Here is an 18,008-nt window from a genome sequence, read left to right on the forward strand (position 1 = left end):
TGCCACCACCGCCAGTAAGGATTTGTAAGTGAAAGGAGAAATAAATAAATAAGTAGCCGGGCAGTGATGGCATGCGCCTTTAATCCCAGCACTTGGGAGGCACAAGCAGGCATATTTCTGAGTTCGAGGCCAGCCTGGTCTATAGAGTGTGTTCCAGGACAGCCAGAGCTACACAGGGAAACCCTGTCTGGAAAAACAAAAACAAAAACAAAAACAAAGAAAGAAAAGAAAAGAAAGAATGAAAGAAAGAAAGAATAAATGAATGAAAGAACAAAAAAAGGAAAAGAAAAGAACGAGAAAGAAGTGTAATAAATCTAATGAGTCTGGGGTATGTGTTGCTCAGCGTAGCACACTGGAAGACCTCAGGTTTCACACACACACACATACACACACACACACACACACACTGCCAAAATAAAGAAGCAAAGAAAAGATACTTCCGAGATCAGACATCTCATCTTGTCCAGGACACAAGGAGCCTCCTGGATGGAAAGCGGAGGGAATCCTGAAGTGCCCTGCTTGAGCTAACATTCGGACAGAAAATAGGCATTAACATAGTGCACAGAGGGCTGAAGCGGTAACCCAGAGGTTAAGAGCACCAGTTGCTCTTGCAGAGGACCCAAGTCTCAGTCCCAGCACCTACATGCCTACACTGCAGCTCACAACGGGCTATAGCTCCAGTTCCAGAGGATCTGATGCCAACTTTGGGCACTGCATGCACATGGTGCATAGGCATACATGCAGGTGAAACACACACACACACACACACACACACACACACACATATACACAAATCTTTAAAAATATATGCATAGAGGTGTTCAAGTAGGAGTTCCTTCTTGCCTTATGGCACAGTGAAGTAGAGATCAGTGTCCTTACTTGGCATAGTAGAAAGGTGGCGATGTACACAGTCCCCTTGACTGTGTGCACATGCTCCATGATAGCCTCTTGGCCATGACGGATTGCCCGTCCTGAAAGGATACAGCAAAGCCCAGCTTTCCTGCCGCCTGATTTTCACCACACCCTTTCTGCGCTCACCTACCTCACGTGCATAAGGCTTGTTGTACGTTTTTCACAGGACAGGCTAAAGTTTTTCCACTCATGACTCCCTTTTTGCCTGAGAAATATAATAGGATCCTGGGTATGTAAGTAAATTAAATCGATACACAAAATCAAATAGGTACTGTTCATGAATCATAAAATTTATTTAAAAATAACTCCCTGGTTATAATAGGATTTTATCATCAACTGTGGGCAAAAGTAGTTTGCATACTAATTAGGTAGATGTGCTTATTTATTTTATATAACGAATCAAATCTTAGAATTATTGAAAAGTTTTATATAATGAATTAAGTTTTAGAATTATTGAAAATTCTCCCCTTATCCCCAGGTGAAACTCAATATTTTTTTTCTGAAATTCAAGTCAGATACTCAAGCATCAATTTTGAAAGACAAACATTCCAACACCTACCTCATCCAGGCATGTACTGATATGATGTCTAACATGTAAGGCAATGATAGGGAAATATTAAAGGTCTTTGATTCCTAGCTAAGCCGTTATGTTTCTGAAGTTATAGCATATATAGTAGTAGTCTCAAATCTGGGCTGAGACCATGTTTATTGTTGCCGTGTTCTGTGACAGCATGTATGTATGATATGACAGCATGTGAGATGCAAACCTCCTGTGTTGTGTGTTTAGAACCAAGGCTACAGTGAAATCCTATGATGCTCCGGGGGTCAGGCAGTGCCAGGCATACCTTAAATTCACCTTTTACAGTGATCACGTCTTTAACTCATTTCCACTCACTTAAACAAGAAAACCTGTAGCTCAGTGTTTAGTCTGGTAATGTTCTATATAGCCTGTAGTGTAGGAATGATGAACCATGCAGTTACCCAGGCTAGGTGTGTGGCAGGCTGAACCGTGCAGGTTAGTGTCCTAACGCTGTATGTGTGTGCAGAAACACCCCCTAATGAATACGTTCCTGAGGTTAAACTGCAGTCTCGCCGCTGTGTGAATTCTGTATCTGTGGACCCAAAGCTCTTCTCTTGCTCCTGCTTCTCCATGCTGCCTCTGTCTCCTTGTCTAGCCTCCTTTCAGTCTCAGATTGCCGTTTACCGGAGGCCCAAAGCCTGGGGTTTATCCTCATTAAAAGGAAGATTAGCAGGTCTTAGAGACATACCAGCAATTAAGACTTTCTTCCTGGCTTCAGGAGAGCAGGCAGCATTTGAAAAGAAGAGCAGGCATCTGTCCATAGCACTCTGGATTAAGACTATGCAATCACGTTTATCTCCCGGGAGACATCTGGCCATCCTGCCCTCTACAGCAACAGAGCAACAATCTGCAGCAACAATCCCCTGATTGCTGTGCACAGTGTGATGCCCAGCCTGCTGACCTGTGCTGTACCTGTCACACACACACACACACACACACACACACACACACACACACACATACACCCGTGTGTTCTCATGTGTCACCATGATTAACGTCTATCTCTTGTAAATGCATTTGAAGGCTCTCCCCGGATAACGGAATATTAATCTGGGATTGGGTCTGTTGGGCCCAATCCCAGGACGATATTCAATGCTTGCAGCTCTACCAGTGATACTATCAGCGTAGAAAGAGCATCTGGAGCCAGGGATAGAGCTCGTCTGGTAGGGTGCTTGCCTAGTATGCTGGGTACCCTGTGCTCAGTCACTAGCACCACATAAACTACGTGTGGTGATACTCGCCTGTAATCCCAGCACTTGGCGGGTACAAGCGGAAAGGTCAGGGGTTCAAGGTCCTCCACGATGTCATAGGAAGACATGTACTGGCCTGTCTTAAAAATATAAAATACAAGTTTAATGGGACAGAACTGGAAGTCAGAGCAGGGATGTCTTCCTGGGACTCAGAGGAGCTATTTTAAATTAGACTCCTTGGGTGTCCTCTGGAGAGATGGTTCAGTGGTTAAGAGCACTTGGCTGATCTTCCAGAGGGCCCAGGTTGAATTTCCAACACCCACATGACACCCTCACACTGACATACATGCAGGCAAAACACCAATTCATAAAATAAAAATAAATCATATTTTTTTTTAAAAAAAAGTAGACTGCTGTTGTAAGAGAGTGACCTTTAACCGGTCTGCTTAATATGATACGTAGACCACAAAAGAGGAGGGAGGCCTTGGTGAAGGGCTGTCTCCTTAGAGCCTGGGTCCAATGGCCTTTCAACAGTCGGACTTTCAACAGTCAGACCCTAGTACAAAATGTGTTTGCATGTGAGATCAGCACACTGGTAGCAACTAGGGTAAACCCATTGATTAGCTCAGCTCTATTCGTGCTAGAAGCTCAGGGAACTTAAAGCTTTTGACTATTACACCACCAGCAGCACCCCCCCCCCCCCATCAGTGTCACTATCTCCTGGTGACACAATATTTTCCAGGTGAGCATTGAGTCAGGGAACTGGTCCAAATAGCCACTGAAGGTCTGAATTACTCCCCAGTGGGTCATTGAATCTGATGAATGGGACATGCTGTCTCCTTCCCAATCTCTGATAAACTGGGGTGGCACTGGGCAGGACTCAGTTCTGTTGGAGGATTAGGTGGCCCTGGAGGGCCCCGCCAGAGCCCATTTCAGGTAAATAGGAAATGAATGGAGAGTGGCCCAGTGCTTCATAGTAACTTCTAAACCCTGAAGACGTTTTTGAAGCTTGCTCTCTTGTAGTCCAGGCTGGCCCTGTACTCACTGTGGAATGAAGGGGACTTTAAGATCCTCTGGATTCCTTGCACCTCCATTTTATGAGGTTCTAGGGACCGAACCTAGGTCTTCAGGCATGATAGGGAAGCATTCTGTCCCCAGTCTCAGGCATATCATTATTACATTATATAACATTATTCCCAGTATGAATTAATAAAAGTACTATTACTCTTTACATTAATAACTGACTGATATAGCTGGGCGGTGGTAGCGCACGCCTGTAATCCCAGCACTCTGGGAGGCAGAGGCAGGTGGATTTCTGAGTTCCAGGCCAGCCTGGTCTACAGAGTGAGTTCCAGGACAGCCAGGGCTACACAGAGAAATCCTGTCTTGACAAAACCAAATCCAAAAACCCAAAAAACCAAAAACCAAAAAAACAACAAAACAAAAAACAAAAAAAACCCTCAAAAATGACTGATATATATATATATATATATATATATATATATATATATATATATATATATATATGAACATTTATATGATGTATACACATGTGGAACTGTATATGTCTATGTAAACATGTATGCATGCAACTATAAATAAATTTTATTTTTTCAATTCTGAGGTATTTTAATTCCATGTCCAGATTCCTCAGGATTTGGATATAGCTAAATTTTCACCATCATAAGTACGTTTTGTTTTTTTTTTATATCATCCTATCTCCATGTCTTTCTTAGTTCTACCTGGGATGTAGACTCTGTGCTTAACTGAGCAAAAAATGCTAACAAACTGCTATTTATTTTATTAAACAGCTTGAGCAGAGATGTTTGGTCTGATTGCTGAAAATTGTTAGCTTATCACTGAACTTCCCTGACGGTTCTTATTATTCAATTTGCATTGCCTACAATAATAATTATTACTATATAAAAGAACACGATGCTTTTATTTGTACAGTGCTTGCATTAATAATTTAACTAGCTATTGTGCCCAGTGTAGTCTTGGCATATGTCAAGATACGTAGAGGTCAGCCTAGAGCATCCTCAGAAGGGAGAATGCAGGTGTGAATTGTAAGGTTTAGAGTCCGGATGTGGGTAGGAAGGTGACTGGCCTCGACATCCAATTGTCTGCACATCCCTCCCTCCAGTGTGTTTGTTTCTGATTGTTTTAGTGGTTCAGCAAAGGTGACTCTGACCTGGTCATTTTAACTCCCCGAGAGAACAGATCACAGTATAGATAGTTTACTGACTAAAATGGCTGGGTTGGACTGGATTACAAGTGAAAATAAAATAGTAACAATGGCTAAAACAACACACCTGACCCAGGCTGATGGAACCGGTGGGTCAGTAAATAGCCTGCACATCCATGAGTCCTGTTTGCAGACACTTGAAGATTTTATCATTCATTCCTTAGTCGCTCCTCCCAAATGCATCAGAACTATATAATAGGCACAGATAGATATCTTTTTATTATCATGCTGTAGAATACTATAGCTTATTGTCTTTTTTTCTAGCTGAGTCCTACATGCTTTGTCTTAAACTCATGCTTACATATTAAGTAAATCAAGTAGCTTGAAATACACCGTTTGAGGAGTGAGATCACAGGACAGGGTGGGAGGGCGGTACAACCTGACTTTGGGGGTGTCAGCGCACTGTGAGAGTCAAAGACTACATTTTCAAACTGTGGGTTGAATGGGGAAAACCAAGTAAACAGAAGAATGCCATTTGGTCAGCGCAGCCTGACTACCGGGAGGATGGAGGCATCTGTTGGTCAAGAATATCATGGAGGGTCAAAGGTGATGGTATACACTGTATGACAAGCACTCAGGACAGGAGGAACCTGAATTTAAGGCCAACTTGGGCTATATGTGGGGAACAGGAGGGTAAGGGACTGAGAAAAGGAGGGAGGGAGGGAAGGATATGGGAGGGAGGGAGGGAGGGAGGGAAGGAAAGGCCCCCTGGAGCCGACTTTCCCCTCAGAATTGGGGCTTGTGAGAATTATGCCCTTCTCCCCCTTGTGTCCTGAGCAGGTTTTGATGGCTGGCCTCTCATTCGGACACGTGCTTCATAGAGCAGGAACTGCGAGTCTCTAGAGCTCCTTTGCATGATTTACCTTTTGAAATGAGTTTAACTCTTCCTAATTAAAATTACACTCATACCTTTAATGAACAGCTGAGTTCCTGGCCCTGGAACCCTAGGGGTACATGGTCTCTATCAGTGCTGTGGAGCATGTCTCAGAGAATTTCCCGGACTGGTGAGATGGCCCAGCAGTTGAGAACACTGACTGCTCTTCCGAAGGTCCTGAGTTTAAATCCCAGCACCCACTTGGTGGCTCACTACTATCGGCGATGAGATGTGATGCCCTCTTCTGGTGTGTCTAAAGACAGCTACAGTGTACTTACATCTAATAATAAATAAATCTTTAAAAAAAAATTCCCATCTGAAAGAAGGTCACTTCCTGACAGCCACACGGTACATGTGTACAGCTCAAGGTTGACTGGGTCCTGAGGTGATAGGCAGTGCCCCAAATTCAGTGGTCTAAACTGGCCAAGTTTTCTTTCTTGCATAGACTATTTGTCCACTGAGAATGGTTAGTCAAGGACAGTGCTCCATGTTATTCTTGGTCTCATTTCTAGATCTAGACATCCTGGTTGTCTTTGATTGTTAACTTGATAACAACCAAGATTGAAGTAGGAAGAGGGAGTCTTCAGAATCTGACCACTTCAGAGTGGCCTGTGGCTATTGTTGACTGATAGGAGTGGTTCCCCCCCACCCCCACTGGGGAGGTTCCTCTGGGTCGAATAAGAAAGCTGGATGAGGAGGAACCAGAGGGAACTGGTCTGCAAGCTGGGTTCTTCCTTGCTTCCTGCCTCCAGGTTATTACCCTGACTTCTCTATAAGATGTACTGTGACCTGGAAGTATAAGATATAATAAACCCTCTCTTCCTCAAATTGCTTTTGGTCTTGTGATATCATAGCAGCAGAAAGTCAGGGCGTGTGGGGTGTTCCTATCACTGGTGATTCTTAAAGTTGGTCATCTGGGGTTAGAGAGATGGCTTAGAGGTTACGAGCACTGGCTGCTCTTCCAGAGGTCCTGAGTTCAAATCCCAGCAACCATATGGCGGCTCACAACCACTTAGAAAGAGATCTGTTGCCCTCGTGGCATGTAGGTCTACATACAGACTGAGAAATAAATAAATAAATATTTTTTTTAAAGAAAGTCATCTAGTGACAGGCCACTTCCATGCCCATTTTATTAATCAAAGCTAGTCACAGGTATTGACTTAACTTCAGGTAAGAGGGGAAATGTAATAAAACCGGATGCTTACAAGTAAGAGCAGAGGTATTTCTAAATAGCCCTGTGTAGTGGTAAATCTCCACCCCAAATATGCCCGGGCAATGAAAACACAACTCAATTAATATGAATACAAACTGTGTGCCTAGATTGGGCAGGGCTACCACTGTACTCCAGTCTTCCCCATCGATGGGACCCCTTTGAACTTGTGGTTTCTCCAGACCACGTGCTTCTGGAAGGTTTACCTGTGTGCTGACTCATTCGCAGCCCCTCCCAGGAGAACGGAATTAACATCAAATTACAAATAGCCCCTGGGCTATCCTCAACAGCCCTGTGTTGACTACAATCTAGGCCTTCAGTGCTGTGCACACAACGACCTAGAAAGCAACTACAGACTACTCAGAGAACTCAGACCCAGCAAGGATCTGCTGAAGTACAGTAGAGGTAACTGCTCAGTCCTCTTGAGAGCTCAACTGTTCATTCCCAGCCCCTGGCTATATTGCAGATGGCTGATTCTTCTGGTAAGGGGATCTTATACAGACTGGTTAGAACGGAGGAGAGAACGTACTAGACACCTCACCTCTCTAGTACTGTTTTTTCCTAGGGACTCAACCAATGGGTAGCCTGGGTCTTATCCCTCACACATATACGCCCCGAGATGAGCATTTGATGTGTTCTGTACTCACCTAAAATGTCACACGGAGCCCTTCAGCCAGCTAGACAGCCACCTCTGAGCTCTCCAGTTCCTTAGTCTCTCATTGTGAATAGCCACAGTGAACTGACGGTCCTGGTGTTTGTTTTTTCTTTTCTGTTTTGTTTTCCTAAATGGGCTTCTATACATTTCTTCATATAAGAACATGCCGCAGTTGACTTGTGTATCAATCAGTCTGTGTTCTCTCCAGTTGTGTGTGTACAAGGATCAGGGAAGCTTCCATTTCCTTGGCTTAGTTCCCTCGCTCCGTCCATCCTTTGTATTCCATTACTGGGGGCTGAACCTAGGACCTCATTGGTAGTGGTCAAGGCCTGTCCCACTGAGGTAAACCCCTTAGTAAGTCTTACCCCATTTCCTTTTGGGGTGCCAAAGATAGACACCACTGCCTTTGTACACTGGGCAATACTCTGTCTAGGAGACACACTCTCAGCCTGCTTCTACCAAAGTCTATGAGGTCATGTCCATCCAAGGCCCTCGTTAGGGTGGCCTGATTAGAACCAGATGCTTGGGTCTAGTTTCATGTTGTTGGCATGAGTTCTAGCTGGACTTTAGTTACATCTTTCAAGTCCCCAGAGGAATTTTGTCCACATTAAATGGCCTCTCTTTGCTAACTGAGCCAGTGACCTGGAAGGAGGCTTGGAGTTGAGTTAGAAACATGGAAAGCCAAAAATAATGGCACACACCTTTAATACCAGGCTTGGGAGGCCGAGGCAGGTGGATCTCTGGGTTTGAGGCTAGCCTGGCCTACAGAGCAGGTTCGGGGATGGCCAGGACTGCACAGAGAAACCCTGACGTGAAGCAAACAAACAAAAGCACACAGCAACAACAACAGAAGAGGAAGGAAGGAGAGAAGGAAGGGAAGAAAAAGACAGAAAAGAAAGACACAAGAAACAGAGGACAGCCAGACAAGAAGACAGTTGCCTTTGAATTTGTACACTAAGCTCTCTGCCCTAGCATTGCTAGGGCAGCCACATTGTTAATTGTTTTCTGCTCCTCTTTTTGTAGGTGAGAACATTAAACCCAGAGAGCTAAAATCATCTGCCTACAGTCTCAAAGTACAGGCAGTAGAACCTTATACGTGTGTTGGGAAAACCAGCACAGTAGTTTCCATGACAAAAGGCCTAGCAGAATTTAAAGTATGCTTCTCACAACATGGTGGAGAACAGGTTAGAATTGTATAATGGTGCGGTTCTCAAGACCTGGTTTTGTCTTGAATTCTCGTGCGTGCCCTGCTTGTTTGCGAAACCTGCTAAGTAGGACGTTCTGCCTGCTCTTGCCAAGTGGACAGAGGAGTTGTGGAACACCTGGCCGAGCTGGTGTGGAAACAGATGCTTGCGAAATTCATTTTACACAATTGCCGATACGACTCGTCTGTGTCTTGATGATCAATTTCGTTCTGATATGCTCCCGTAGGAGGCAGGTGACCTCAGAAGTACCACAAAGCAGAGGTAGGCCTTGTCTGTGTGGCTGAACTTGCAGCTCTGAGAAGGATTGGTCGTTCTGTGTGAAAGCCAGTGGCCGCCGGCTCGCTGGCATGTCCCAGGACTATCCATTTGGCTTGCCCTTCACAGTCTACGCAGGGCGCCATCCTGTGCACACCAGCCTTGCTGAGAACAGTCCCGCAGGTTCAGCGAAGCAGACGCTACTGGGGTTTGATTGCTGTTTGTCCTCTCCAGAGCCTGTGCGATGAAATTGAATTGTGCCAATCAGAGTGTTGGGCCCACGGGAGGCAGCGAGGTCGAGAGGAAGGAATGTCTTGCTCTAAGGATCCTCACAGTCAGGAGACTGGGTTAGTTATTAAGGGAGCCTCAGTGTGTGAGTGTGTGTGTGTGAGTGTGTGTGCACATACATATATTCAGATGCGTATACAACATGCATGTGGTGGTTGGAGAATCACTTTAGGTCTTGGTCCTTGCCTTTTAGCTAGTTTGATACAGGGTCTCTTTATTTGCTGTTGTGTATACCAGGCTAGGGCTAGCTGGCCTGAAACTTCCAAGGTTTTTGTTTGTTTGTTTGTTTTTGTTTGTTTGTTTATCTCTGCCTCCTATCTTGCCGCAAACTCGGGTGCTCCTGCTTCTGGATCCGGTGTTCTGCTCCCACTGAGCCTGTTCTACAGCTTGTGCATTGTGCCGTTTTCCCCTTATGCACATGCGTGTAGTTCATTTCTACCATCATTATCATAAACTCTGCACCACTGTGCTTTTAGATTTCCCAGCTTCCACAACCACAAACAAGAATAAAACTCCATTGCTTATAAAGCACACCGCCTCAGCTACTCTTGGCTACTACAGGAATAGACCAGGGCAGGTGTCATTTCCACCCTTTAGGAGGAGACAGTGAGTTAGAGGGTAGGTGGATTTATCTGAGGCCCACAGAGCCTGAGTGGAGGACCTTGACCTGGTAGTCCTGGAGACGACCCTGCTCCCTCTTCCCTTTCTCTCGCGGGAGTAGTTAGGGATCACCCTGCAGGTACCTTACTTGGAGCAGACTGAGGTTTTCTGTAAGGAGCCTTCGGTTCCACTTTAAAAAGGCTAGATCTCGCAGATGGGGCAGGAGAGAAATGGAAGCCCTTGCCCTTGTCCCCATTCCCAAGAGTCACTTGGCTGGGGAGTCCAAATGGAGACCAGATAATGGAAACCAGCGGAAAATAACCTTGAACCTCAGGCAATTTGGAGGTCAGGCTTTCTTTATCTGCTAGCTGCAGGCAGCAACTTTGCAGTCTCAGTGTCTGGGCCAAGAACTTCTTGTTTCTTGGAATCCAGGGAGACCAGTTGCCTGAACCCAGGCAGAGAAGAGCTCCAGGCTTATCCAGGAGGGAGGCCCTGAGACTGGAAGAGGGAAGGCTAGCCAGGGGTCTTTGCTCCTTCCTAGTACCTAGAGTCTGAATGTCTTAAGGTGTTCCAAGACCAGCTATCTGACCTTGGCCTAATCTGTACTGTTGGTACAGCTTGGTGGGTTCCAGACCTCAATTTTTCTTACCTAAAAATTTAAAAAAATAATAATTTTTTAAATTATACTTTTTTTTACTTGTTTGGCTGGTTTGAGGTTTTTGAGACTATCTAGTTGGGAGGATTAGCTGTGAAATGGGCACTCTTACTCAATATTTGCCTCAGAATATACTAGCAGAGTGTCTTGTGAGCGTCTGTCTACCAAAATTTATGTTGCACAGACCCAGCAAGCTCATTCACCCTTGGAAATACATCCTGTGGATGCTTTTCTTCATATTGTCTGTAATAGTGATGGTAAATGGATGCACCCTCAGCCTTTATCTGCAGGGACAGCTCAGAGCATAGGGCTTTGTCCTGGTCCACTGGGTAGCATCTAATAGGACAAGATGGAAAAGGTTCACAAATGTAACAGCGAGAAATAAACAGAATACGGTGTGCTGAGCGCTGTCTGCCTTCTAAAAACCTTATATGTTGCACTGGTCAGTGTTCTATTACTATAAGAAATGTGTAAGAGGGTCTGGGATTCAACCCCTCAGTGAGCCTTAGGTGTGGTAACCCCCAGTTTATATAACCATGTCAACAGGTGCCTAAGAGAATCCATTTAGCAAGTGGACAGTTTTATTTTGGCTCACAGTTTTGGAGCCTTTAATCCATCCTCGATTCACCTTGTTGCTTCTGGATTGTGACGAGATGGCCTATCACTAGGAATGCCCAGAGACAAAAATGAGAGGAAGGTAGATTCCCAAAATCCTCCTTCAAGGGCCCTTCCCAAGATGGCCTCACTTTCTTCTACTCAGTCAAGCTCTTAAAGGTTCTGTCAGCCACTGCTGGTGCCACAGTCTGGGCCTGACGATGCCATTAGAGTGCGGTCTTTGGGGCATTTATGTATCTGCTGTTGTATGTGTCCAGTCGTCTGTCCCTGCTTTACAGATGAAGAGGTTGAAGTGTAGTGAAGCTGTGTAGCCCTCTCAGAGCCTAAGCAGGATGTTGGCGTCAGAATATTCCTTCGTAGGTAAAAAGGCAGTTTTGCAAAGGTGGTTGTGATGGCTCATGTTAATGGTCACTTGGGCAGAATCCGGAGACTCTGTGCATGCCTGTGGGAGGTTGTTGAGATTGCATTAATTGATGTGTTAAGAGCCATCTTGATTGTGGGCGGGGGATCTTGGGCTGAATGCAGAGAGAGTCTGAGCAGCAGCATCACTGCTCGCTCTCTGCTTCCTGACTGTGATGGGACTAGCTCTTTGGACTCATGCAAAGCTGTGACCTAAATAAACCCTTTCTCCCTGAAGTTGCTTTGTCACATTATTTTATCACAACAGCTGGAAAAGAAGGTGAAACGCTGGGATCCATATTTATATTTTAAAAAATGGAGCTATCCACATACATACATATCTGCATATATATGGCTTAGATTTAAATATTTATCATTATTATTATTGTTGTTGTTACTATTACTATTGTGTGCATTTCAGTCTCCGTGTGTGCATGTGTCTGTGTGTACTGTGCTGAAAGATCATATTTTTAAATGCAAACCCAAAGCAGGAAGAGTAAACAGGAAGTGGGTGGGGCTACAAACTCTCAAAGCCCATACACTCGAGTTTGTATCTATGTGCTTGTATGTGTGTGTCTGTGTGTGTGTGCATGTTTGTGTGCATGCAGTCGAGTATGTGCTTTGTATATGTGTGTAGTTTTGTGTGTATTGTGCCTCTGTATGTGTGCACATATATGTGTCTGTGTGTATGTATCTCTCTCTCTCTGTGTCTGTGAGTATGTGACTGTGTGTGTGTGTGTTTGTCTGTGTGTATATATGTATGTCTCTCTGTCTTTCTGTGTGTTCCCAAGAAGACCATAACAGGGCATCTATTTCCTGGGGCTGAAGTTACAGGAGACTGTGTCATGCCCACTGTGGGTGCTGGATACTGATCAGGTTCTTAGCAGAGTGACAAATCTTCTTTCTTTATTTATTTATTTAATTTTTGGATTTGGGTTTTTGTTGTTGTTGTTGTTGTTGTTTTCCAAGACAGGGTTTCTCTGTATAGCTCTGGCTGTCCTGGAACTCACTCTGTAGACCAGGCTGGCCTCGAACTCAGAAATCCTCCTGCCTCTGCCTCCCAAGTGCTGGGATTACAGGTGTGCGCCACCACTGCCAGGCTGAGTGGCAAACCTTAACTGCTGAGCAGTGTCTTCAGCCTTCTCATATTTTTTTAATGGCTATAATTATTGGCAAGGCGCATAACAGAGAAAGTGGGGCGGAGAATATGGCTTAGTTGGCAGAATGGTTGTCTGACACGCGGTGTCCTGGATTTAATCCCTAGGACCACATAAAACCAGGCGTGGTAGCATAACCCTGTACTCTCAGCTCCCAGAGGTGGAGTCAAGAGGATTGGAGTACAAGCTCATCTCTGGCTACTGTGGAGGTCTGAATGAGAGCCTGTAGCCACGCCCATTTCCGGTTCATCCTTCCTGCTTTGGGTTTGTTTGCCATTGAAGATGTGATCTCTCTCTCAGCCTCCTGCTCTGGACACCTGCTGTTAAGCTTCTCCCATCATACAGACTCTGCCTCCTGGAACCCTAAGCCAAAGTAAACTCCTGCTTCTGCAAGTTGCAACAGCAACAGAACTAATAGAGCAACATTCAGAGTTCAAGGCCAGTCTAAGATATAACAAACCCTGTCTTTAAAAGGAAAGGAGAAAGGGGGTGCTTAGAGGGACAGGGTTTCTCTGTGTAGCCCTGGCTGTCCTGGAACTCACTCTGTAGACCAGGCTGGTCTCAAACTCAGAAATCCGCGTGCCTCTGCCTCCCAAGTACGGGGATTAAAGGCACGCGCCACCACTGTCCGGCCCTGTTTCTTATTCTAAGGATATATGTGTCACTTTTTTTTAAAAATCAGATGTTGACATGAGCCCAGTGTTCCTAGGCAATGAAATCAAGATCTATTAAAATTCACTTTTAATTTTCTGTATTTAAAAATTATAAGTAAATAATAGTTTTTAAAAGAGAGAACATTGAGCCAGGCAGTGGTGGTGCACACCTTTAATCCCAGAACTCTGGGAGGCAGAGGCAGGCAGATTTCTAAGTTTGAGGCCAGCCTGGTCTACAGAGTGAGTTCCAGGACAGCCAGGGCTATACAGAGAAACCCTGTCTCAAAAAAAAACAAAACAAAACAAAAAAAAAACAAATAAAAAAAAAAACAGAGAGAGAGAGAGAGAGAGAGAGAGAGAGAGAGAACATTGAACATAAACTTCTAAGGTTTATTTATTTATTTATTATATATAAGTACACTGTATAGTCTTCTGACACTGTGGAGACAAGAGGGAGTCAGATCTCACTGCCGATGACTGTGAGCCACCATGTGGTTGCTGGGATTTGAACTTAGGACCTTCAGAAGAGCAGTCAGTGCTCTTAACAGTTGAGCCATCTCTCCAGCCTGAACACAAACTTTTAAACGAACCCTTACAAGTTAGATGCCCCTGGTTGTATTTGGGGTGCATGTACTCAGCCCTCTGAGTGTGGTGCAGAGCAAAGCCGTGCTCCCTGGCCAGTCGACCCTTGTCTTTAGACCCGGTGTTATACCTGGCCCAAGCGTAGCACCGTCATCACACCTTCCTTTTTGGAAACAAATCTTATCTCCATGGACTACCCCCTTTACTTTCTTCCCCAGCACAATCCTGTCTACATCAGAAGAGGGAGGGCCAGTCAGAGGAGGAACAAGTGATAGTTGTGTACGCTTAGAAGTCCTGAGCAGGTTTCAGAGGACTTTACCCTGAACTGGGTCTTTCTAACTTATGGTCATTACTATCAGCAGCAATGATGTGTACCAAGAATGAAAGCTAACATGTGCTCTTTGTCAGGCACCACACTGCAGTTTTGATTGGCTTGAGTATTACCCCTACATATTCATGTGTTGATTTTGGTCCTCTGCGCGGCAGCACTGAAATGGGAAGAGGCAAAGAGGCAGAGGCTCATGCAAGGACCCCTTGTCATTGAGGGCACTGCCCTCAGGAAGAACTAGTTGTCTGGAGAATCTTGTTAGTTCTTGCAAGAGCTTGGCTAAAACACCAAGTCTGGGACCAGTGAGACAGCTTAGTACTTGGGAAAAAGTACTTGCCACTGAGGTTGATAGCCCAAGTTTAATCCATGATACCCACAATGTAGGAGAGATTTGACTCACCCAAGTTGTTCTCTGACCTCCGTGCTTATGCTGTGACATGCCTATGCACATGCCAAGTAGTTAAATAAATATAACAAAATAAATACAACCTACCTATAGTCTATTAATAATAATATAATAAAATAATATTATAAAACAAAACAGTAAACCTGCTCTCTCTCCAATTGCTGTCTTCCTGACTTACTATAAACCCTATTTTGTTGTCTGTTGCTATGATAAGACACTGACCAAAACCAAATTGGGGTTTATGTCATCTTATAGGTTATAGACCTGGGAAGCCTGAAGGCAGGAATTAAAGCAGAGACCGCAGAGGAGTGCTGCTTACCAGCTTGCTTCCTCTGACTTGTTCAGCTACTTTTCTTATACGGCCTGACCTGACTCACCTGCCTAGGGAAGCTGCTGCCCATCGTGGGCTAGACCCTCCTACATCAATCAGTGATTGAAAATGCAGATAATGAACCTGATTTCTCTTCCAGCCATGTGTAGGAAGGCAGGAAGGCAAAGGAAATTATGAAGGCGCTGAACCCCGCATGAGATGGCTTTGACAGCACAGCCTTGATCTGCTTAGTCTTAGATGACCCCTAGTCAACCCTGCTCTGAGGAGAAGAGGAAGGACTTGACTTCTATCTGTATGATCAGAGAGTGCTTCAGAGTGGCTCTTTCTGCCATAAAGGGGCTCCCAGTGTGAAAAACCCCTGCTTTTCCCTCAAAGTCTACTTTTTGATCTATTTCGTTTAAGTTTATTTAGTTAGAGATAGGAACTTGTATATTCCAGGCTGCCCTCAAACTGGCCAGCTGTGTAGCTAAGGATGACCTTGGTTTTATTTATCTGTCTGATTGTTTGAGATAGGACTTCACTATGTAACTATAGCTGGCGTGGAACTCACTATGTAGATCAGGCTGATCACCAAAGCATAGAGATCAAGCCAGTCTCTACCTTTCTACTGCTGGGACTAAAGATGTGAGCCCCCACACCTGTTCCTAAGCCTGGCCAAAGATGGCCCTGATCCTCCTGCCTCTGCCTCCTAAGGGTTGGCAATAAGGAGTGTCCCACCATGCCTAATCTGATTAATTTTAAATAGCCTTCCAACCTTCTAGACTTTCCTCCAGTGACCAAGAATTCAGAGCTTCACGCTATATAATCAGGAAACATTTATGAATCCAAACGTGATGGTTTGACTAGAAATGGCCCCCATATATTCTTGTATTTCAATGTTTGGCCATAGGGAATCACACTATAAGGAGGTGTGGCTCTTGTTGGAGGAAGTATGTCACTGTGTAGGTGGGCTTTGAAACCTCCTATGCTCAAACTTTACCCAGCAGGGAATTGGAGTCATCTTCTGGCTGCCTTTGGATCAAAATGAACTCTCAGTTCGTCCTACAGCACCATGTTTGCCTGCACACTGGCATGCTTCCTGCCATGATGATAATGGACCGAACCTCTCAAACTGTAAGCCAGTCTCAATTAAATGTTGTCTTTGTAAGAGTTGCCTTGGTCATGGTGTCCATTCACAGCAATGAAACCCTAAGTAAGACAAGTATGGTGCCCATAGCTCATAGACTCATGTGTTTGAATGCTTGGTCCAGGGTGACTGGCACTGTTAGGAGGTGTGGCCTGGTTGGAGTAGATGTAGCCTTGCTGGAGGAAGTGTGTCACTGTGGAGGTGGGCTTTGAAGTCTCATATGTGTTCAAGCTATGCCCAGTGTTGAGACAGCCCTCTTCTCAACAGGGATATAAGTAGGTAGGTAGATATACAGACAGGGAGATAAAGTATAATCATATTTATACTTGACATTTGACCTTGGGAAGCCTAAACTGACTACAAGATTCTTCACCTTTGACCTTGGGGAGGTCAAAACAAAACTGACTCTGCTGCCTTTGGATCGAGATGTAGAGTTCTCAGCTCCTTCTCCAGCACCATGCCTGCCTGGATGCTGTCATGCTTCCTCCATGGTGGTAATGGACTAAACCTCTGCAACTGTAAGCAAACCCCAATTAAATGTTCTTTATAAATAATAGTAGCCGTGCTCGTGATGTCTCTTCACAACAATAAGACCCTAAGACAAAACGCTAATGTTTAAACATCTTATTTCACTAGCCAGAAAGCTGGTTGCTGGGACTCGTGTCTCATAGGTGTGGGGCATCCCTCTGAGTCAGTGCTGGGATGGTAGTGTACCACTCGGGTCACCAGTTTCCTGGGATTGTAGATGCCTTGTGTTTCCCAGAGTTTCCTATATGTTGTTGGCCTCTTCCTCCTCTGCCTTAGTGCTTCCTCTGTCTAAAATTGACCCACCTTTTAGTGTCTTTCCAGACAGCTTCCCCGACCAATGCTCTGACCATCCCTGCTTCCTACTCCATAGAGTAGTACATGTTTCACATGATTTCTTACAGTTCAAGCATGATGAGTGACATCAGTACCAGTATCAATGTTCAGTTGAGCTTTCTTCTTGAAATCATTAGCACATTGTTTATTCATTCCCTCAAGTGCTGTGGACTAAGACTTGGTCCCTTGATGTGGACCCTGCTACAGAACATGCAGTTGGCTGAGGTCACTGTGCTATGGTGTCTGTATCATCAAGGACACACAGCTGATCTGTGGTTCTGACTGGCGGATTGTAGCTTTGGGAGTTGCAAATAAGCTTTGGGAGTTGTCTTACTTAGGGTTTCATTGTGAAGAAGAGACATGACCAAGGCAACTCTGATAAAGAAAACATTTAATTGAGGCTGGCTTGTAGTTTCAGAGGTTCAACCCATTAACATGCTGGTGGGAAGCAGGGCAGCATCCAGGCAGATGTGATACTGGAGAAGGAGCTGAAAGTTCTATATCTTGATCTGAAGGCAACCAGGAGAGACCGTCTTCTCACAGGCAGCCAGGAAAGAGCCTGTCTTCCGCAGGCAGCCAGGTGGGGACTCTTTTCCCCACTGGGTAGAGCTTGAGCACTAGGAAACCTCAAAGCCCATCTACACAGTGACACACTTCCTCCAACAAGGCCACCACACCTAGTCCAACAAGGCCACACCTCCTAATACTTCCAAGTCCTATGGGCCAAACATAGTCAAGCCACCACAGGAGTGGCTCTTTGTCTGGATATTGGTAGGAGGCACACTTCAGCTGAAACCTCAGGAAAGGGGAATGGGGATAGGGAAGTATGAATAATAAACATCTGTACCCCGGAGTGTGCCAGGCGGTATGGGGGCATGAAG

The 18,008-nt window shown here is 45.0% G+C and overlaps 1 protein-coding gene across 7 annotated transcripts in view; it reads left to right on the forward strand.

The window, feature by feature from the left end:
• The window catches only part of Foxn3 (forkhead box N3), a 368,618-nt gene that overhangs the window by 112,307 nt on the left and 238,303 nt on the right, over window positions 1-18,008 (forward strand). The window contains exon 3 of one of the 7 annotated variants that reach the window (XM_052185267.1): window positions 16,124-16,253. The exons of the other annotated variants lie outside the window; for them this stretch is intronic. The gene's annotated coding sequence lies outside the window, so the exon portion shown is untranslated. The remainder of the gene's footprint in view (window positions 1-16,123; window positions 16,254-18,008) is intronic. 7 annotated transcript variants of the gene reach the window in all.

Source organism: Apodemus sylvaticus, chromosome 6 (genome assembly GCF_947179515.1).
Source record: "Apodemus sylvaticus chromosome 6, mApoSyl1.1, whole genome shotgun sequence".
NCBI classification, from domain to species: Eukaryota; Metazoa; Chordata; class Mammalia; order Rodentia; family Muridae; genus Apodemus; species Apodemus sylvaticus.